This window comes from Anabrus simplex, chromosome X (assembly GCF_040414725.1).
Source record: "Anabrus simplex isolate iqAnaSimp1 chromosome X, ASM4041472v1, whole genome shotgun sequence".
Lineage (NCBI taxonomy): Eukaryota > Metazoa > Arthropoda > Insecta > Orthoptera > Tettigoniidae > Anabrus > Anabrus simplex.
The window spans coordinates 43,932,091-43,938,418 of NC_090279.1; positions in this window are offsets into that span (position 1 = coordinate 43,932,091).

Consider the following 6,328-nt stretch of genomic DNA (forward strand, 5'->3'; position numbering starts at 1 on the left):
TCGATGGGGAGCTATCAATATTAATGGGGCTTATGGAAAAAAGAAGGTAGAACTTGCTGAGTCAGCAAAGAGGATGCATCTGGATGTGCTAGGAGTAAGTGATATTCGGGTAAGGGGAGATAAGGAGGAAGAGATAGGAGATTATAAAGTGTACTTGACGGGTGTTAGAAAGGGAAGGGCAGAGTCTGGGGTAGGGCTCTTTATCAGTAATACCATTGCACGCAACATAGTTTCTGTTAGGCACGTAAGTGAGCGAATGATGTGGGTAGATTTGTCAGTGGGAGGAATTAGGACAAGAATTGTGTCCGTGTATTCACCATGTGAGGGTGCAGATGAGGATGAAGTTGAGAAGTTTCATGAAGCATTGAGTGACATTGTGGTCAGGGTCAACAGCAAGGATAGAATAGTGCTAATGGGCGATTTCAATGCGAGAGTTGGGAATAGAACTGAAGGATACGAAAGGGTGATTGGTAAATGTGGGGAAGATATGGAAGCTAATGGGAATGGGAAGCGTTTGCTGGACTTCTGTGCTAGTATGGGTTTAGCTGTTACGAATACATTCTTCAAGCATAAGGCTATTCACCGCTACACATGGGAGGCTAGGGGTACCAGATCCATAGTAGATTATATCTTAACAGACTTTGAATTCAGGAAATCTTTTAGGAATGTACGAGTTTTTCGGGGATTTTTCGATGATACAGACCATTATCTGATCTGTAGTGAACTAAGTATATCTAAGCCTAGGGTAGAGAAAGTGAAATCTGTCTGCAAACGAATAAGGGTAGAAAATCTCCAGGACGAGGAAATTAGACAGAAGTACATGGATATGATTAGTGAGAAGTTTCGAACAGTAGACAGTAAGCAGGTTCAGGATATAGAAAGTGAATGGGTGGCATACAGGGATGCTGTAGTAGAAACAGCAAGGGAATGCCTAGGAACAACTGTGTGTAAAGATGGGAAAAGGCGAACATCTTGGTGGAATGATGAAGTGAGAGCAGCCTGTAAACGTAAAAAGAAGGCTTATCAGAAATGGCTCCAAACAAGGGCCGAGGCAGACAGGGATTTGTACGTAGATGAAAGAAACAGAGCGAAACAAATAGTTGTTGAATCCAAAAAGTAGTCATGGGAAGATTTTGGTAATAACCTGGAAAGGCTAGGTCAAGCAGCAGGGAAACCTTTCTGGACAGTAATAAAGAATCTTAGGAAGGGAGGGAAAAAGGAAATGAACAGCGTTTTGAGTAATTCAGGTGAACTCATAACAGATCCCAGGGAATCACTGGAGAGGTGGAGGGAATATTTTGAACATCTTCTCAATGTAAAAGGAAATCATCATGGTGGTGTTGCAAACAGTCAAGCTCATGGGGAGGAGGAAAATGATGTTGGTGAAATTATGCTTGAGGAAGTGGAAAGGATAGTAAATAAACTCCATTGTCATAAGGCAGCAGGAATAGATGAAATTAGACCTGAAATGGTGAAGTATAGTGGGAAGGCAGGGATGAAATGGCTTCATAGAGTAGTAAAATTAGCGTGGAGTGTTGGTAAGGTACCTTCGGATTGGACAAAAGCAGTAATTGCACCTATCTATAAGCAAGGGAACAGGAAGGATTGCAACAACTATCGACGTATCTCATTGATTAGTATACCAGGCAAAGTATTCACAGGCATCTTGGAAGGGAGGGTGCGGTCAGTCGTTGAGAGGAAGTTGGATGAAAACCAGTGTGGTTTCAGACCACAGAGAGGCTGTCAGGATCAGATTTTCAGTATGCGCCAGGTAATTGAAAAATGCTACGAGAGGAATAGGCAGTTGTGTTTATGTTTCGTAGATCTAGAGAAAGCATATGACAGGGTACCGAGGGAAAAGATGTTCGCTATACTGGGGGACTATGGAATTAAAGGTAGATTATTAAAATCAATCAAAGGCATTTATGTTGACAATTGGGCTTCAGTGAGAATTGATGGTAGAATGAGTTCTTGGTTCAGGGTACTTACAGGAGTTAGACAAGGCTGTAATCTTTCACCTTTGCTGTTTGTAGTTTACGTGGATCATATGCTGAAAGGTATAAAATGGCAGGGAGGGATTCAGTTAGGTGGAAATGTAGTAAGCAGCCTGGCCTATGCTGACGACTTAGTCTTAATGGCAGACTGTGCCGAAAGCCTGCAGTCTAACATTTTGGAACTTGAAAATAGGTGCAATGAGTATGGTATGAAAATTAGCCTATCGAAGACTAAATTGATGTCAGTAGGTAAGAAATCCAACAGAATTGAATGTCAGATTGGTGATACAAAGCTAGAACAGGTCGATAATTTCAAGTATTTAGGTTGTGTGTTTTCCCAGGATGGTAATATAGTAAGTGAGATTGAATCAAGGTGTAGTAAAGCTAATGCAGTGAGCTCGCAGTTGCGATCAGCAGTATTCTGTAAGAAGGAAGTCAGCTCCCAGACGAAACTATCTTTACATCGGTCTGTTTTCAGACCAACTTTGCTTTATGGGAGCGAAAGCTGGGTGGACTCAGGATATCTTATTCATAAGTTAGAAGTAACAGACATGAAAGTAGCAAGAATGATTGCTGGTACAAACAGGTGGGAACAATGGCAGGAGGGAACTCGGAATGAGGAGATAAAGGCTAATTTAGGAATGAACTCGATGGATGAAGCTGTACGCATAAACCGGCTTCGGTGGTGGGGTCATGTGAGGCGAATGGAGGAGGATAGGTTACCTAGGAGAATAATGGACTCTGTTATGGAGGGTAAGAGAAGTAGAGGGAGACCAAGACGACGATGGTTAGACTCTGTTTCTAACGATGAGGCTAAATGAGGCCACAACACTAGTTGCAAATCGAGGATTGTGGCGACGTTTAGTAAATTCTCAGAGGCTTGCAGACTGAACGCTGAAAGGCATAACAGTCTATAATGATAATGTATGTATGGATGTATGATTGTAAGGAATGTGAAATAAGTTGGTAAATATCTCCAATAATAAACATCAGAGATTCACCGGAACTTGACTTTAAGTGCTCGTCACAAAGCGCACTCCCGTTGGTATACAATGACATTAAAATAGGGTTGATATTCCTAGGGTTAAAATTGAAAGTCACGCAGATAACAATAGAACAACAGTGGAAGCTATTGGATGAGGGTGACAGTGGGTTGAGTGAGAAGACGTATGCATAGAGCGGAACTTTCTTTCACACATCACAGGAAAACTAGAACCCAGCTTTGAATTGTTGATGCTAGTAAAATAAATTTTAATTTATCAACAGGGAAAATAAATTGTTAGATGATGCAAATATCTGTGAGTTTTCCGCAAATGTGTAGTAAAGCTGGAAATATGGTCATAATAATTATAACACCATCTGCGCGGCGGAAATACTTGATGCGAGTCCCTCGACCTCTTGACGCGATTGTAACGTCCAGCCGTCAGAGCAAATGAACACTATGACTATCTCGAGGAAGAACATCTTTACTATACACTCTTATGCCTTTCAGCGTTCCGTCTGCAAGACCTGTGAAGTTACTAAACGCCTCAAGAATAATCTATATTCAACTATCCCTGAGACCTCGTTTATTTTCGTATTCTTATCTTTAAAACTGATTCTGACCATAGTCTTCTGTGTTTCCCTCTACGTCACTTACCTTCCACAACTACTTCATTATTCTCCTAGACAACCTACCTTCCTCCGCTCGCTTCACATGACCTCTCCACAGAAGCTGGTTCACGTGTACCGCTTCATTTATCGTGTTCATTCGTAACTCAGTCTTAGTACCTTCCTGCCATTGTTCCCACGTGTTTGTAGCAGCTATTTCTAACAGCAAACAGACTGGTACACAGATAGACTTCTTTCTTACAGAACACTCTGGCTGCGCGGTTAGAGTCACACACCTGTCAACACCACTGTCGGCAGCCCTGAAGCTGGTTTTCCGTGGTTTCCCATTTTGATACCAGGCAAACGCTGGGGCGCTTCCTTCCCACTGCTGTCCCGTCGTCATAAGACTTATCTGTGTCGTAAAGCAAATTGTATAATAAATAAAACACACACTGCGAGCTTCACACTTACTGTGCTACCATCCTGGGAGTATACACATCCTAAATAGCTGAAGTGATCTACCTGTTCCAGATTTGTATCACCAACTTCAGTTTACATTCTCTAAGGTTTCTGGATACTCAATGCATCTATTTTCAAATTACTACTAGGCCACCATATCTCAGTGTTAGAGCAACCAACGCGAAGTTTCTAGATCCCGGGCTTCAGCAGAGTCTGCCAAACTGCTTACTGAATCCCTCCCTGTCACTTTTTACTTTCCAGTAGTTTATCCATTAAAAGTAGGAATAACAAACAGCTTTGTCTAATTCCTGTAACTCCTTGAACAAAGAACTCATTTCGCTCTCCGTATCCCAACTGTCATCATAAATGACAACATCATCATATTACTTATTAGGAAGGTTGGAGAGGAAGAGAAAATATACAGGAGGGTCTTAAAAATCTGCTTCCACCTTGTCTTTTTCTCTTCTTCTTCTTCGTTACCTTCTTCTTTACAAAGACTGAAGAACAAGAAGAGATAATATAGAGGGGGGTCCAAAAGTATTCCTATTATTTTCTTCTTCTTCTTCTTCTTCTTCCCCTTCTTCTACTTGAGGAACGTTGAAGAACAAGAAGAGAAAAATATACAGGAAGTTCTTACAATTCTGCTTCCTCCTAGTTTTCTCTTCTTCTTCTTCTTCTTCTTCTTCTTCTTCTTCTTCCTTTTCTTCTCCTGCTTATGATGATTATTATTCCTTAACATCTTCTCAGGAAAGATTGGAAAAGAAGAAGAGAAAACATAGAGGATGGTCTTTTAAATGGTCCTTCCTCTTCCTCTTCTTCTACTTTCCTTCTGCTCCTTCGTTATCTTCTTTTCTTTTCTCCTTAAGGAAGACTGAAGAACAAGAAGAGAATGCTATACAGGAGGGTCATTAGTTCTCCTTCCTCCTCCTCTCTTACCCTTCTTATTCCTTATCTCAACCTACTTCTTAAGGAAGATTAAAGAATAAGAAGGAATTACCAGGTCTTAAAATTCCCTTCTCCTTCTTCTCTTCGTTTTGTCTTTTAATTCCTCCTAGCATGTATCCCGCGAGCGTGCAGTTTCCGCATTGCAGAGATAGTATTTACAGTGTTGATGGCGATTCGTACGGTGATGACGATGATAATGACAAAAATGCTCCATTTTTTGTTCGTTACCTTATTCAGTAAAGAGAGAAAATGAAACATTCTCAAATTTTAATAAATTTTCTTGATCCTAATAAGTCGGTTCGCCAGCATCCCCCCCCCCCCTTCGACCGAAAGCGCATCTCCCCAATCTGCTCCACGGAAATCACAGTACAACTAAAACAAGATAATAATCATAATAATAAAGATAATTCCGACGCACAATTCGCGGTGAAGGATTCTCTTTAAAATTTGCATAAAACTAAGTTTTAAAAATTTTCTTCTCGAGTAAATACATTCAGATAAATTTTATAACCTGTAATTATGAAATACACATTATACATGAGAATGTCACATTAACCAAAGTATTTGTTGCCATGCACAACACTGAAAATATCTCCCCATGCAATAAATCTTGGCTACTAATAATGAATCATTCACTCACTCACCCTAGCTGGCAGCATTTCAGCCGATCACGTTGCCGACGACGGAAGCTATACTTCCTCGGCCAGCGCGGCTCTCCTCCCGGCCAGCAGCCTCGCGGAGCATGTCAGCCCGACCATTCCAGCCATCAGCTTATCCGCGATGGCAGCTGCCCTGGCCGTCAGAGCTGCCCGACCGGCGCGGAAGCTTCTCGACGTCGTTCCACGTAATGACAGTCACCCAAGACTCGGCCTACGACCACAAACACTATTATTAATAAATTTAGTAATCGTACTGATGACATAAATGAATCCGAGTAATTCATACATATAATAAATAATAATAATAATAATAATAATAATAATAATAATAACAATAATAAAATAATCATCACCATGACAAAACTCACACTTTTAATTACCGGTAAATTGGCTTGCCGCGTCGGATACGCACTCACGGCTACGATAAGATAGCCAGGGCTACTCCCGCCGCTCTCACCCACTCAGGTCCCTGCAGATCAACCGAGCTACACCCGGGCCCCGAATGCTACTCAGTGCTTAGCTCTACGCCAGGCCACCTTTGCACCCGAAATGAAGGTTGTAGTATTTTGTTTACCGCGCTTTGAGCGATTACAGCCGTCGCGTACCTTCTTAAGAGAGTCCAGGCTACTCCCGCCGTTTACCCGCGCCTGGCCACATTAAAATAGGCAGGGCTATGCTTTG